Source organism: Sorex fumeus, unplaced genomic scaffold (genome assembly GCF_029834395.1).
Source record: "Sorex fumeus unplaced genomic scaffold, SorFum_2.1 ptg000098l, whole genome shotgun sequence".
Taxonomy (NCBI): Eukaryota; Metazoa; Chordata; class Mammalia; order Eulipotyphla; family Soricidae; genus Sorex; species Sorex fumeus.
In genome coordinates, this window is record NW_026606155.1 from 38,758,845 (window position 1) to 38,776,337 (window position 17,493).

Genomic DNA, 17,493 nt, shown 5'->3' on the forward strand with positions numbered 1-17,493 from the left:
GAAATATTCTGTCTTATCTTTTATAAGGAAGGAAATCAAGATCTTCTAAGTAGTAGGATGACTTCTCCCTGCTCCCTTCCAATGGACACACTTTGTTCACAGCTCCTGTAACTCTCTGAAATTGAATAGAACTGCCGTCCTCAAGAAGTAAGCTAGATGAGAAAATGTATGTTCTTATTTACATTCAGCTCTTCTAAACAGCTACTTCATGGGGTCACTTAGACGCACAGTACTAGGGATGCACGGTCAGATTTTAGTCACATCAGAGTAATTTGTTAACTTCATATGCTTCTGTTTAATGTTTCATGTGCATAATTTAACTAGCTCATAATGGCTAGTTCATCTCATTCACTATCTTTAATGTGGCCACGGGACGGAGAGGGGAGCAGATGAGGGGGAATTTGGGGGAAAGGGCTCAGACCACACCCTATTGTGCTCAGGGTCACCCTATTTCTGACTCTGTGCTCAGGAGCGACTTCTGTTGGTGCTCAGGGGACCATCTGTGGTGCTGGGTATCAAACCAGAGTCACATACATTACAGCTGCATGTGAGACATTTTCCTCCTATGCTCTTTTTGGCCCTCAACTACTACTTGACATTACTACCACTACCCAGCCATCGCCACACTCCAGGACGCTTTCTGGACCCGCGCGGCCGCAAAGCAGCCGCGCGACACATCATAAGACACTAAATACCCATCTTCCGGAATTGTCATACTGTATTTGATAGGGTTCAAATATGGTAACACCTACAAGGGTGATTAGAGGTCGCCCCAAAAGCCTCTATCCCTCTCGGAAAGACTGGCAAGCTACCGAGAGTATTCCGCCCGCACGGAAGAGCCTAGCAAGCTATCCGTTGTGTATTCAATATGCCAAAACCAGTAACTACAACTGGTCTCATTCACCTGCCCCTGAAGGCTTCACCGACATGGCAGCACTGAGAAGGATGAGAAAGGAGAGGCCGACAAAATCTCAAGGCCGACCTAGGCTGCCACTATGAAGGAAGACAAAATTGATCATCTGTACTTTCAATGCACGTACGCTAGCATCAGATGCATCCATCGAGGACCTGATGGTACAAGCGTGAATGATCAAGTACGACATCATTGGTCTGACCGAGACAAGAAGGCACGAATCTCACCATGCCGTTTTCGACACTGGAGAAGAATTGTTCCTCGGAACATGCGATAAAAGAGGTGTTGGAGGCGTCGGTGTCCTTGTCAACACAAACTTGGCCAAGAGCATTGATTCATTTGAATGCCTAACAACCCGAATTGGATGTTTACATTTGAATAGATGTGGCTCACTGCCTGCAGTTTCTATCTTCGTTGTCTACGCACCAACATCTCATTATGATGAAAGAGAAATCGAGAAGTTCTACATGGAGCTGGAGAAGTTCTATAAAGAAGACCACACCTTCTACAAGATCATTGTGGGTGAGTTTAATGCCAAGATAGGACCGAGAAGATCAGCTGAAGAACTTCACATCGGAACCCATGGCCTAGAATGGAACGAACAGGGTGAGAAACTGTCTGAGTTCATCATGTCGACCAAGACCATTCATGGTAACACACAGTTCCAGAAGGCAGAATCTAAACGATGGACATGGGAGTCTCCCGGTGGACGATTCCACAACGAAATAGACCACATCATATTCAATCGACGGTTTTACCTGACTGATATTGCTGTTGTCCCAAAATTTCGAACGGGATCGGACCACCGTCTCCTTCGTGCAAAATTCTACTTTACAGAGTGGGGAGAAAGGGCTGCAAAGTTCAAAAAGAGAACTCCCAGAACGACCACCAACTGGGAACTCTTTGGTACTATTGCAGCAACATGGGAAGATGCCATTGTTGACAACATTGAGGAGGAATTCGATCGACTGGTTCAGCACCTCCATGAATGTGCGAGGAACGCCAAGAGAGAGATAGCCACAAAAAATCACCTACCTTCGAAAACTCTTGAGCTAAATCGTCAGCGTGGTTTGGCGCATGCCTCAGGCAACCGCAAGCTAATGTCCGAGCTCACAAAGCAATGCAGATATGCGATCAAGGAAGACCTCAAAGAGAGAAGAGCAGAAGTACTGGTAGATGCGGCAGAAGCCGGGAAAAGTATTCGTAAAGCCCGCCTGTCCTTCGCCAACTACAAGACCAAGATGACTGCCCTCCGATGTCCTGGTGGATCCATCACATCCTCCAGAACGGCAATGGAGAAGATTATCCATGATTTCTACTCAAATATCTTCGATAGCCATGCCCACTTGCAGACATTCCACAGGATGGATATGACATTCCCAACGTTCTCCCTTCCGAAATCCGACACGCCATTTCATTAGTAAAGAAACAAACAGCACCCGGCCCAGACAAGGTCAGACCTGAACACCTGAAGAACTTGCCGTCAGTACTCATCAATACACTGGCTCGGCTCTTCACTCGCTACCTGTCTGAATGCAAGGTTCCGTCCCAATGGAAAACCAGCAGGACCGTACTACTGTTCAAGAAGGGAGACATCCATGACATTGGCAACTATCGCCCGATCTGCCTATTGTCTGTCATCTACAAGTTGTTCACTCGAGTCATCCTAAATAGGATTGGCAGAACACTAGATGAAGGACAACCATGCGAGCACATGCGAGCAAGCCGGGTTCCACAAAGGATTCAGCACCATCGACCATATCCATACGGTAACCAAGCTCATTGAGGTTTCTCGGAAGTTCAAGATGCCGCTCTGTTTAACGTTCATTGATTTAAAGAAGGCCTTTGAATCTGTTGAGACGGACGCAGTCATTGAAGCCCTAGCCAATCAGGGCATTCAAGCCCAATACATCAGGATCCTCCGTGAGCTGTATTGCGGATTCACTACCAGGATCTCACCATTCTACAAAGAAGTGATCGTTGATGTCAAGAGAGGGGTGCGGCAGGGTGATACTATTTCACTGAAACTCTTCAGTGCCACCCTCGAGAACATCATGCGACGACTAGAATGGGAAGGAATGGGAGTAAAGATAGATGGTCGGCAACTACACCACCTCTGCTTTGCTGATGACATTGTTTTAATAACACCAAACATCAGCCAAGCGGCACAAATGCTGGCCGACTTTGACCGTGAGTGTGGAAAGGTAGGACTACAGCTGAATCTTACGAAGACAATGTTTATGAGAAACAGCCTCGTTCCTGACGCCCCATTCGCTCTCAATGGAACGACCATCTCCGAATGCAACAGCTATGTCTACCTAGGTCGAGAGGTCAACATGACAAATGACCTGGCACCCGAGCTGCGCAGGAGGAAGAGAGCGGCTTGGAACGCCTTCAAGAACGTCGAAGAAATAGCTAAGAGGACAGAGAACCTCCGGCTCCGGGCACATCTCTTTGATTCCTGTTCTTCCTGCATTAACATATGCCTCAGAGACCTGGGCCCTACGCAAACAGGATCAGAACGCTATTCAGGTCTCCCAAAGAAGAATAGAAAGAGCTATGCTTGGAATATCACGTTTCACTCAAATGAGAGAAAGAATCCGGAGTTCTGACATCCGTCGACGATCAAGAATCAGGGACGCTGTCTCATTTGCCAAGGTGTCGAAAATCAGATGGGCTGGTCACGTAATGAGATTTAAAGACGACCGCTGGACTAGAGCTGTTACCGACTGGATTCCACGGGATGTCAAAAGACCGTGTGGCCGCCCACCTACCAGATGGTCAGACTTCTTCATCAAGATCATGAACGATTGGTTTAAGGCCCTTCATGTTCCCGGAGCGAACAGATGCCATTGGGCTACACTAGCACGTGACAGGGACAAATGGAGATGTTACTGGCGCCCGCTCGAGCAAATCGACGACTAACGGGAAGTTAAGTGATTAAGTGAATTTCCTAGGATTTTATATGTATAAGAACTTATACATGCATACATACAAACTTGCAGAAGTGTCTATGTATCACTGTCACTGTCCTCCCGTTGTTCATCGATTTGCTCGAGCGGGCCCAGTAACGTCTCCATTGGAGAATTTGTTGTTACTGTGTTTGGCATATTGAATACATCACAGGTAGCTTGCCAGGCTCTGCCGTGAGGGTGAGATACTCTTGGTAGCTTGCCGGGCTCTCTGAGAGGGGCGGAGGAATCGAACTTGGGTCAGCCATGTTGGCTGCTTGCAAGGCAAACGCCCTACCACTGTGCTATCGCTCCAGACCGTGTCTATATATAAATTATAAAAATGTACTTGTCAAGTATAGTATATGCACTCATATATATCAAACATGCACATATTTTATTTTAGCATAGGTATATAATCATTTGGGCTGGAGCGATAGCACAGCGGGTAGGGCGTTTGCCTTGCATGCGGTTCAATTCCTCCGTCCCTCTCAGAGAGCCTGGCAAGCTACTGAGAGTATCCCACTCACACAGCAGAGCCTGGCAAGCTCCCGTGGTGTATGTGATATGCCAAAAATAGTAACAACAAGTCTCACAATGGAAATGTTACTGGTGCTCGCTGGAGCAAATCATTGAACAATGGGAGGACAGTGCTACAGTGCTGCTATATAATCATTTATAAATTCAAGTAGAAGTTCAAGTACTCCAGATTATTTTCATTATGTTTTCTTTATCTCTTTTATCTTTAGTATGTTCTCAATTATGATCTTGGTACAATGTGCCAACATTTTAAAAAGTTGCTACAACTATCTTTAATTCCATTATTTTCTAGTCCCAGCTTTATTTTCATAGACTTTAAGTTTTAATTTGGTGTAAGTACACAGTGAAAACCTTTCCACCTAAAACAAAGCATTATTATCATATTTGAAAGGGGGGAAAGTCATAAAATTCCAGAAGGAAAAAAAGAATGCAAAATCTGTATTTAAAAAACTCTACCAGTGGAAGAGGTTGATGGTGGCTAGGGCTATGTATAGGTGGACAAGGGAATATGTGCAGATCCCCTGGACTTTCTGTTTAATTTTTCTGTGAACATAAAAACGGTCCCAATCGGGGCTGGAGAGATAGCACAACGGGTAGGGCGTTTGCCTTGCACACGGCCAACCCAGGTTCGATTCCCAGCATCCCATATGGTCTCCTGAGTCCCGCCAGGAGTAACTCCTGAGTGCAGAGCCAGGAGTAACCCCTGTGCATCTCCAGGTGTGACCCAAAAAGGAAAAAAAATCCCAATCATCTCAAAAAGAAAAAAAATGAAAAGTCTTGCTATACTAGTCTTTGAGGGTAAAGCATCAATGTAGCAAACTGGGGTCTTAGATACATATAGCCTACAAAAAAACCAATGCTTGTCCTATTTCTACAACCATGCCACAGGCATATAAATATCATTATAGTCAATAATGATTTCTCAAGGGTTGCTTATGTCACTGAACTATTAAGGGTTATTAAGGAAGCAATTCTTCACTTAAGTGTGAAATGAGTCAGAAAGAAATGTACAGATATAGAATGACTGCATTCATTTGGGGTATATAAAGTATGTATCACTGTCACTGTCCTCCCATTGTTCATTGATTTGCTCGAGCGGGCCCAATAACATTATAAGACTTGTTACTGTGTTTGGCATATCAAATACGTCACAAGTAGCTTGCCAGGCTTTGCTTTGAGGGCGAGGCACTCTCGGTAGCTTGCTGGGCTCTCCGAGAGGGGTGGAGGAATCGAACTTGGGTCAGCCATGTTGGCCGCATGCAAGGGAAACGCCCTACCCACTGTGCTATGGCTCCAGCAATATATATATATGTATATATATAGATATATAGATATATATATATATGAAGAAGAATATCCATGACCGGGGAAAGTCAATGGTTGGAACTAACCACAGGTGTGTGGGGTGCTGAGGGTAGGTAAGATAGAGAAGAGACTAGTATGACAATAATAGCTGGGAATGATCACATTGGACAAGATCTAAGGGTTAAAGTAGGTAGGGGATATTGTTTATAACCTTTCAGTATTAATATTGCAAGCCACAATATCCTAAAGGAGAGAGAAGAGGGGAGAGAGAGAGAGAGAGAGAGAGAGGAGAAAGAGAGAAGAAGAGCGCCTGCCACAAAGACAGGTAGGAAGTGGGGGGGGGGGGGTTGATGGGAGGGAACCTGGGGATACTGATGCTGAGAAACGTACACTGGTGGAGGGATGGGTGTTGGAATACTGTATGACTGAAATCTAACAACTTTGTAAGGGTCTTTCTCAAAGTGATTCAAGCACAGCGGTAGGGCGTTTGCCTTGCACGCAGCCAACATGGCTAACCCGAGTTCGATTCCTCCGCCCCTCTCAGAGAGCCCGGCAAGCTACCGAGAGTATCTCGCCTGCACGGCAGAGCCTGGCAAGCTACCCGTGATGTATTCGATATGCCAAACACAGTAACAACAAAAGTCTCCAATGGAGACATTACTGGGCTGGGTCAAGCAAATCAATGATCAACGGGAGGGCCTTTACCTTTACCTTTAAAAAAAGGGGTTCTAAAAGGGGAAGCAATATTTTTTATCATAGCACTGTAGAGCTGTCATCCCGTTGTTCATCAATTTGCTCGAGGGGTCACCAGTAATGTCTCCATTGTGAGACTTGTTTCTGTATTTGGCATATTGAATATGCCACAGGAAGCTTGCCAGTCTCTGCTGTGTGGGCAGGGATACTCTCAGTAGCTTTCCAGGCTTTCCGAGAGGGACAGAGGAATCAAACTCGGGTCAGCCATGTGCAAGGTAAACGCCCTACCCACTGTGCTATCACTCCAACAATTCATTTTCAGAAATCAGTGGATTCTCAAGCCATCCTCTGATGTGGCCAAATACTGATCCTGACATAGTATAAAACAGTATAAAGCAAATGATGCTCTTCGGTTAATTACAGAACATATTGAAGTTGGGGTGGAGGCAGAAACTACAGTAACTGCTTGATTTCTCTATTGTCAAAAAACTAAAATCTATTAAAGAAAATCATTATATTAAAAGTTATTTTTCAGTAGTTTCACTTTCCATCCAAATGGAGGATTAGTTCCTCTGAACATCCTCCAAGCAATCAGTCTCTTAAACCATATGCTCAGGTTCAATATAATGTAACAATTCCAATTGCACCATACCTGACTGAGTGGATTTGAGGATCCCTATCTCTTCTAAGAGAAAAATAATTCCTTAAATGCACTGTAGCTACCTAACTCTCCCAGCCATTTTCTGCACCACAATTTTTCTCATTTGCTTCCTTTGTGTTCCATTCAAGGTTTCCCTGCACTGAGACCATCTTTTACATGTTTTTTCTCCTTCTGCAGGCATCAAAGTTAGGACTTTGTTAGGGATGCTTTGCTATCGGCATCTGTTACCTCTTTTTCTTAGGGGCTAAGGAGGAGGCTGCTGTGTGGCTGAAAAAGACTCTCATTCAGTTTGGAATCGCCTCCCTTTGCTTTCCTGTCACACTGTCAAGCTCAATCAGAACGCAATGAAAGTGATACAGAGGCGAGGCTTTGCTGGCGAGACTTAGAACAAAGACAGCTCCATAGCCTAGTACAGATTTCACATCCAATTTAACTCTTTGGAAAAGGATTTCAGGAAATACATAGTCAAGAGTTGAAAAAATGGAGTTGGGTCTACTATAAAGGCTAAAAGTATTATCCTGGCTTAGATAAGCTACAAAGATAGGTTGATACTATTTTCTAGCATAAACCACATTAGCCGGCATTACACATTGAGCTTTCTTCACTCGTTAAGTTGCAAGGAGATTTGAGAGGAATTTAGCAGCTACATAAAATGACTCTTTCATGATTCTAGCTTTACCAGTCATTTTCGTTGTACAAGGTGGATGAATAGCAAGGACCTAAATCATGTTGTTTAACAAATCTGGTATTAGAGGGTTAGTCTCAGTTTACTTATTAAGAATTTAGTTGAGTAAAGGATTTTAGGACTCAGTTCTTTGTGTAGATGACAATGAACAGACCGATACTTGTATTTTTGGGGGGAAAACATACGTCAGCTACACATTTTGAATTGTGTTGTTGGGCTCATAACCAATGTTTTGCATTGAATGTATTTTCCATGGGAAACTGTAAAGAAGAAAATTCATTGATGACGACATAGTCCAATGTTGACTTCAATGGCCTTGACCATTACTTCCATTCTGAAGTTCAAGTTCTGCTTATTCTTTATCTTACAAGACACTTGGCTGTTCTCTGAATTTTTCAAGGTCAGGTCATGACAAAAGAGAACTGTTATTAGATTAGTAATTCAATTTTGAAGAATGACTAAAAAAAACTAGCTCACACCACAAACACATCAACTGTTTTGTAAACATTCTGCATATCAGCAGTAACATAATGCAATTATGAGACCCTCATATAGTTAAATAAATTATTTTTATAACTGTTCTTTCAAACTGTTATGGTCATGACGACACTGTCAAAATGCCAATGGTGGTTATTTAGCCAATAATAGGGTGAGTTTTATTTTAAGTATTTGTATACTTTTATCTTATTGAAAATAGAAAAATTTTCAGTCACACTATATATACATATATGCATGTATACATATATGAAAATATATTATATAAATATATATATTTTTACATATATTCAGAGAAAAAGAGAGATTGAAATTAGTAATTAGTTTACAGGCACAATAGCATTTAAATGGAGCATATCTCAAACAACTGGTACCACATCATCATATTTAAGAAGGGATCTCTTTGGAAATTTTTCCATGAAGAAGAGATGATTAGAAGCAAACATATAATAGACACCAACATTTCATCTCTGCATGCAATTATGATACAAATTAGAAATGCTATTATGTTGGTGCTCTATAATTAAGTCAGCAATTAAAAACAAAATCAGTTCATTAACAAATTGTCATGGCCAGGCCAACAATTGCCCAGTCAGGTCAAGGTCATGGCAGTTGTGTTTGCAAGAGCGAAGAGCTAAGTCTTTGCAAGAGCAGAAGTCCCAACTAAGAGCAATGGTTCCATTCCTAATTCATATGTTATATAAAGAACATTTGGGAACAGAAAAGCTGAAATACACATTGTACAAAAGACGAAAGTTCTTTGTAATTAGTTACCTCTGTCATTTGTTGGATAATTTTTTTATATAAAAAATAAATGTTTTTATTCAAAAAAGAAAATAAAATCTCTGATACTTGACATAGAGCAAGTCATTTTTTTCATGTCTTTGGACAATTGGTGCCCTTAATCTCTTTGAGGAGCCTATATTCCTTAATGAAAATGGCAAGGAGAAATTAGCAGATACTGGTGGTAGTGGTAATACTCAAATTCTTATATGATTTTTTAATGGCCATTGGTTCATAAGTACTTTTATTTCTAAAATAAAATATTTCCTATTATTCAGTGAAATCAGATAGTGCCACATAAAAATTATATCAACAATGAACACATTTGATAAATAAGACTGCAAAGAAAGTAAAATGGTTAATCCCTGTACTAATTATTTGTCCCATTTTTGTTAATACAAATTAAATGTTTCACTTGGTTAATGACAAGTTTGATCAAACAGTTCATAAACTGATGGATTGACTTTGAAATGAATTCAGGGGAAAAAAATGACATGATGTAGAGCTGGCAAAGGGCCGCCTCTAGTGGGAACAGATGCCCAACAAATTTGGCGAGTAGTTTTGTTCTCTTCTATCTGTTGCAGTTCACAATCCTAATGAATGTTATGTTTAAATAACATGAATAAAGATAAAGTGAAAATGAATTCAACTCCAGTTTGAGCAGCAGAATAAAAATGAGCAAACTGTATTATCTTCTGCCACCTAATCTGGGTTGAATTTCCTCTGTATCTTTTTTGTTTGTTGAAGAATCCTTTTCTTGAGTCTCCTTGGCCATTGACAAGGTCTTTTGAGATGAATATGAAAAGATAGATTTAAAGGTTAAGGCCAGGGTCAGATGGTTGCAGATGTTTTGTGAGAGATTGTTCGGTTCAGTTTGTGGTACTTCTCCTGACTAAGGTATTTCAAACAGGCAGACTCATGGCCAGCAACTGTCAATGAATGTTGTTTATCTCACAATTGATTCATACAAACACAAACACACAGTAAAAAGAGTGTTGGTTTTTTTTTTCTTAAGCAGATCATTTTACCTCAGCCCAAATACTTTATCTAAATTTAGAAATGATTTTGTTTATGATTTTAAAAAGTGAGAACTACCAGGTTTGGTTCTTAAGATGACCATCTGAGACCATTTTCCCAGGAACAAATAGTGGCATCATGAGATAGAAATTGACTAGACTGTAAAAAAATTGAAATAAACTGCAAAATTTTTAGAAATGAAGAGAAAAGACATTGATTTTAGATAGTAAAAATGATAATTGAACTAATCTTTTATCTCTTTACCTTAAATTATAAATAATAGTGTGAAAATAAGTGAACAGGAATTCATAGAGGTTGCACTGATTGTCACTAAGATATTATATTGTCTGACAGATTTAGAATAAATTCTGATTCCCCACAAGGAATACTAGAACATATAGATATGCATATGCATGTAGATATACACATATAAGCATATACATATATGTATATATTTTATTTATATATATTTAATGTGTATATACACTATCTATTTTAACATACTTACATGTATATACATTTTTGACAGTAAGATAATATTTTATCAGAGATACTTCCTCCAGCAATGTTCTACTGACTTTCCTAGCATAGATTTTTATTTACTATCTCCACAAGTTTATAAACATAATTAAAACATTTTCATTGAACATTTCTTATCTCTCCCTTGAGTATTTTAACATTAGGAATGAGCACTGAGATCCTACAGTTAATTGACTAAAGTCAATGGGATGGTTCATGCTATAGCATGTAGCTCAGAAGCCAAAGGTTAGATTTCCGTATGTTAAAGAAGAGAACACTAAGAAAATGATGGAAGTATAGCGTCTGCTGTAGAGAGAAGCTAGGCATGGGGGGGCTTGGAGAGAAACTGGGTATTTGGTGGACAGAAGTGGAATATAGTGAAGGGACTGTTGTTGGAACACAATATGCCTAAAATTTATTAATAACTAATTTTGTAGCTCTGTAATTCATGATGATTAAAATATTTAAAAATTTTAATATATAATTGTGGTCATAGAGATAGTACCATTGGTAGAGTGTTTGCCTTGCATGTGGTCAATCAGAGTTTGATCCCTGGTATTCCCTAGGTTCCTCTGAGGCTGCCAGGAGTAATTCATGAGTACAGAGACAGAAGTAACTCCTGACACTGTTGGGCATGGCCCTAAAAACAAAAACAAAAAAATTTTAAAAACCATCAAAAAAAGCTTCCTTGTTCAGAGAGTGTCAAAAAAATAAAAATGAAAATTTTTAATGTTAACAGTACAAGGAGAAAAATAAAATACACTTTGGAAAAAATTATATGAAATATCTTAGATCATAAGATACAAAATGCTGAAATTTTTAGTCAACACTCTGATAGAAAGCTTTTATAGCTTTTAAGTTTCTATCACCTGTTCACAGTTGCAATCATCTTTTCTCTCACATTAAAAAAAATTGTCCTAAATAATGCTATGGGAAGACCACATTTATTATTCTGACATGATTTTTTGTGAAATAGATGCTTGATAAGAATAATTTTAAAAGCCCCTCAAGTAACTATCCTTTCAAGCTTCTTGTAAAAGAGAACAGATAGTGACCCTTCTTCTCACCAATGACAAGTCCATAATTATACAATGCTTTAAGTACTTGCAAGACATACCATATGTTTAAAATTATTTTTTGCAAAGGTGAAATTGAGTTTTTGTTCTTGAGATCTGTTGCCTGTCTTGAAAATTTAATCATATTCCCCAAAATAGCATATTTTCTAGCTATTCCTACATATTTGTGTTACTTAAGAAATGTATTGGTTTATAACAATTATTAACAAGTACATTCTTACACTTCTTAAAATGAAGTGTTTGGAAAAGGAATCAAAGTTTAGCTTTCAAAATTTCTTCATTATATTAACATTAACACATACATAAAAGATATAAAATACTCTCTACATTAATGAAAATTTCATTAGTTCATAGGTGTAAAGTGAAGTGATTTTCTTTTTATGTACCATTCTCTATTTGACAACCTCATCTAATCATTTTATTATAGGACACCAAGTTTCTTAAGATTTTGCTTTTGGTAAAGAAAGTATTACACATACAACTTTTTTAAATAAGTGGAGAGCTATTTGAAATATATAGTCTCCCTTTGGGGGTTACTCTGGAAAGAAAAGAAAAAAATAAAAGTAGTCAAAAACAAACCAGAAATAAACTTATAATGAAAATAAACAATCCTATGTAGCAGTTCCAATATTTGTAAGTGTTTTTATTTGTTTAAAAAGCTTTATTTAAAACTGCTTTGAAATATTTTGTGACAAATAGGAATCAGTATAATTTATTCATATCACACATTTCTAAAGCATGTTTACTAGTTATTTTCTAATTCACACCCTGCCATCATTCTGTTTTATATATATGTTCATTTAAAAAGATTTGCCAAACACAAATAGGAACAATTACAGAATTACAGAGTAGGATTACTTCTGAAGAAAAAAATTATAATCAGTTGCATTCTCATCAGCCATCCTATTTGACTTCATCATTAAGAAAAGTATTCAGGATGTCTAGTGGGTGAAGAGAGCAGAAGTGTGTTTTCATTTTGATATGATAGCTGCATTCAAGTTATTCTCCTCTTTACAATAGATTTTACCTAGCTTTATCTTCACAGGAAGCTGCTTGCAGTTGAAAAGCAGAAGTGAATAGAAGTGTCGTGACATGGGATTAACAGTACAACCGGTTAGTAAATCAAATGTTTGAGGTGAAGAAAGTGGAATGTGACATGCATCAGCAGGATGGACTGGCAGGATTTTATGGAGTGAAAAGGAAAAATTCTAATTATTGGTCGATGCTCCCAATATCTGTACTATTTTAAAGGCAAGTGGTTTATACCAGTTAGTTGCTGTAATGAATGTGAGTGTATATTAAGACATTTCCAGCACTAAGAGCTCATCTTGAAGTGATGAGCACAGAAGCAACTAGCCCAAGTTCTATGTCCAACCCTTAAAGGACAATTGAAGACTGAAACACTGACCAGTATAGTTCACTTATAAGATGCCAACCAATATGTCTACAAGAAATACTGGGGTTGGTATCATCACATCCATACTGTTCACTAGAGAATTAGCTGTTGAAAGAAGACCTTTTTAGTTAATGCCATTTACAGTGATGTTATAAAGTACTTGAAGCAAAGATTTTAAAATTTGTAGAGTGTTCACCCAATGTTTTAAATAGAAAGACGCAATCTCTTTGGGGCACTTAAAATGCCTATTTAAGCAAATCCGTGGATTTCTTTTCTCCTTCTGGTAAGTAGCCACACAAATATGTAAAACTTAAATTGAAATTGGTAATGCTTAAAGATTTATCTGAGTAGCTTGGGAGATTATCTAAAAGGTTAATTTAAAGGCTTAATAAGAGATACTTCATGTCATCATCAGTATCTTCGCATAGAAGATATTATAAACCCCACAGAGTTTGGAATTCAGTCCATAGCTTGATATTTTTCAGTATCCATTTTTTCATTAAGGATATTGTTAAAACTGCTACATGCCTAATATTTACTTAAAACTTTGTAAAAAAAAAGTACACACAAAAAATCCCATTAAATATCCACACTTTAATATATGTTCCTTAGAAACAAATGTACAGTTAGATAACACATGAAGAATTATGAATGACTAATTATATTTTGCATACTTACAGCAAAGACAATTAGCAAATAGCTTTTATATGCAAAATAAATGAAAAAGTAATTAAGATGCACTAACCAGAGCAGCAATATCAAGTCTGTTGTCTTGTGATTCTTTCCTAACAAACATAATAATTATGCATTCATTGTCATATAATTAAAACAGCTCTGTCCTTTAGAAAAAGTGGTTATTTACTGTATAATAACCTGAAGAGTGGCAGAAGTTCCTTATAATGGTGAGCAGGATAATTAAATATTTTTTCTTAGGAAATGCTCAACCAGTTTAGTTTATTATCATAAACTTAGACCAGCAAGCAGCTGGTTCTCAGGAATGCCAAGGGTTATTTGTCCATTCCATTTGTTTTTAAGGGTTCAGGATTTTTGGTTGGGGAACTAGGGTGGGGGGTTAGTTACTATTAAACTGAGAATAAATACTTTTGAATACCCTTTCACCTAGCAGAGATGGTTCTTCTGGAGGCCATTTCTATCCAGTGACTTTGGGAAACAAGCCTTGTTTAGCTTATGGTTAAGGCTGTATTTGGTGATTAAAAAAATGTCTTGTGTCCGCTTTTCTGCCCAAATAGATTCTCTTTTAAAGATATTCTAGGGTTACTTTTTAATACTAAGATAGACCGAAATGTTAATAGGAGCCTTAAGGCAATGTAGAAATTAATTACCAATTAATTAAACAACATCCATTCTCCACCATTTTATAGAAACCACCTGCATTTTTGCATTATGGCAATACATTTCAAAATGGTTCATGCACTTGGTGTGTAGTCTGATTAAAGTGCCATAGATTATTCTCTGTTTTTCTCACAAATAGATCATAGTACCCAATTTATTTCCCTAAAACTCAGAACATCTCTGTACTCACCAGATATATTTTTCTATTGTATTTACTGGAGCTGGAGCGATAGCACAGCAGTAGGGCGTTTGCCTTGTGCGGTAGAGCATTTGCCTTGTGCGCAGCCAGCCTGGCCGAGGTGGGTTCGATTCTTCCACCCCTCTTGGAGAGCCCAGCAAGCTACTGAGAGTACCTCTCCTACACGGCAAAGCCTGGCAAGCTACCTGTGATGTGTTCAATATGCCAAAACACAGTAAGAACAAGTCTCAAAATGAAGACATTACTGAGCCCTCTAGAGCAAATCTATGAACAACAATGGGAGGACAGTGCTACAGTGCTACGTTGTATTTACTGATATGAACATAGTACTTATTATCTAATGTAATAAGAACTTAATTAGGAGAAACAAATTAACCTAATTGGGGAGCAAAATATGTGTTGTTTTCAGTTACTGATTTTTATAAAAAAATATAATAACTGAAAAGTTATCATATATAATGCCTTAGACTTTAAAGTAATAACAAAACCTTAAGCAGAATTCTAAGTTCATTTCATCTAACTAATTACATATAACATAAACTTAAGAAAGTAAGGAAATACATTTTGGGGATTAGGTTTTGTGATTTAAGTTGATAAATATTTGCAAGTAATTATTTCAGCAATCTCCAAGCAATTATTTATCTCTTCAAGTTGAAGAAAAAGGTAGCAATGTGAGTAGCACACTAGTCTCATTTCAATTCAGAAATTTTGAACACTTTGTCCTAAATTCTTTAGACATTTTTTAAATATTCTGAACTATGAGCTCCTTCTTTCATATGATAAAATGGACATCACCGAAAAAGAATTTAGGGAGATAACTGATGTTCCTTATACTAGTGTTACATTTGGGAACATTTTTTCCTTAGCTTACAATGCTAAGATAAAATAAAATAAAAGATTACCCTGAAGTGAAATAGACTGTTATAGATTTCCGCTATCAGCAGAATTTAGTAACAGGGACCAAAAACATAATGCAATATATAGGACACTTGCCTTGAATGTGCCCACCTGGGTTCGATCCCCATCTTCTGTGGACTCCGAAGCCCTGCCAGGAGTGATTCCTGAGCATAGAGTCAGGAGTAAATCTTGAGCATCACTGGGTGTGACAAAAACAAAGAAATAACAACAAAAACCCATAATTTGGGGAATTTGGAGGGTGAGGGACCACATCTGGATATGCTCAGGGCTTAAACCTGGTTCAACACTTAGGAATCATTCCTGTTGGTTCTCAGAGAACCATATGGGAGGCTGAGGATCAAACGCGGGTCTGCCACACGCAAGGCAGGTGCCTTACCCACTGTACTAATACTCTGGCCAAAACCCAGAATTTTGTGACAGAAGAAAATAGAGCTTCAATTTATCTCATTCTAAAAGCTAATTTATTTCATAAAAGGTAGAAAGATAATTCAATGTTCTTTCAACTAAAACTCTACTACAAAAATGTGCGAGGATAACCCATTACCAGGATATCAAAGGCACGGGGAGGGAAAGTAAGAATTCTTACTTGATATTTTATGAAATCCCAGTAATCCCAAAATAATTCTAAGTAAATTAGACATCATCCAAAAAGTTTCTTTTTATTCTTCCTTACACTTTCTTGTTAGTTTGGTATTGCCTGAATTTTAATCAGTTAGTCTGGACAAGAGACAAAGTATACCATCATTTGCTCAATTCTTAGTGCTTATTAAAGATGATCTGCATTATCTTATCTAATTTGAACCCCTATTAACTCTGTTGGTAATCTCCCATCTTGCAAGCTTAAGGAACAGTTGGACTGTTCCTTAATAATAATGATCATTATTATGGTAGAAGTATCAACTTGTGGACCCACTATGACAGGTAATAAAAATGATCAAACATTGAACTAGCTTTTAGTAATGATTTTGTTTCTTTTCAAGGAACAGATTTTCTAAGATTTGGAAATAAAGAGGGGCAAATAGGAAACTTACATTTCCTCGTGTGCCTCTTGTCATCCTTCATTCCTAAAGTGTACTATTCTCAACAAAACAGGAGAGAAACTCAAGCCTCATCATGAAGTCTCAACCCACAGGCTGAAAACTATAGTTATTCAAAGTTTTCAGTTCATCTTCAAGTTGGCATCTGTACCTTACAATGTGGATTTATCATCCATCTTAAGGGAATTGTTTGATAAGTAAATAATATGAGCCCCTAGCAAAACAATGGCAAGGTAGATTCTGGAATTGATGAGCTATGTTTACTTCTGTGTCCATCTTGTACATGGTCCATGGGAGATGGCAGTTGCTTGATAGATTAATGCTGAATGAATACTTCAGTTATATATTCACATATATATACTTCAGTTATATATATATTCAACATACACAGACAAAAGAGTATTTGCCTCTTTCAAATAGGTTGAACGCCAACTTTTTCTGAATCCAGATTGGATACCCCCAGCCATGGTTCCCTTATCTATGTTTCTCAATCTTCATATAACTTAGAAAATCTCTTAGCTACATTTGTTATCAAATTTTTGGTATATATATGTACTTTATTAAGTATATACCCTTAATGAAGAGTTATGGAATAACTGACAGTCTAGATAAGTAAAATATAAAATAAATTTTGGTTGAATATGTTCATGAAAATGTGAAGTACATATTTTCAGCTAATGTAAATCTTTCTTCTCTCTCAGTTTTGGTTCCTATAAAATTTGTTATGTGGCCATCAATGTCATGCTTATGAACCAAGTTCAGGAAGTCTTTTCTGTGCATTTATTTTAAAATAAAGGCTCTATATTTAGAGATAAAAGATAATCAAAGAGAATATGGGGAGGGATGTTTCTGTTATATATTTAGGCTTTCCATTTGAAACTCTTCTATTAAGTCAGTTCCTGCTATGATTATTGACTTAGAGGCTTCTGTCCTCACCCAAAGCGCTTGTGTA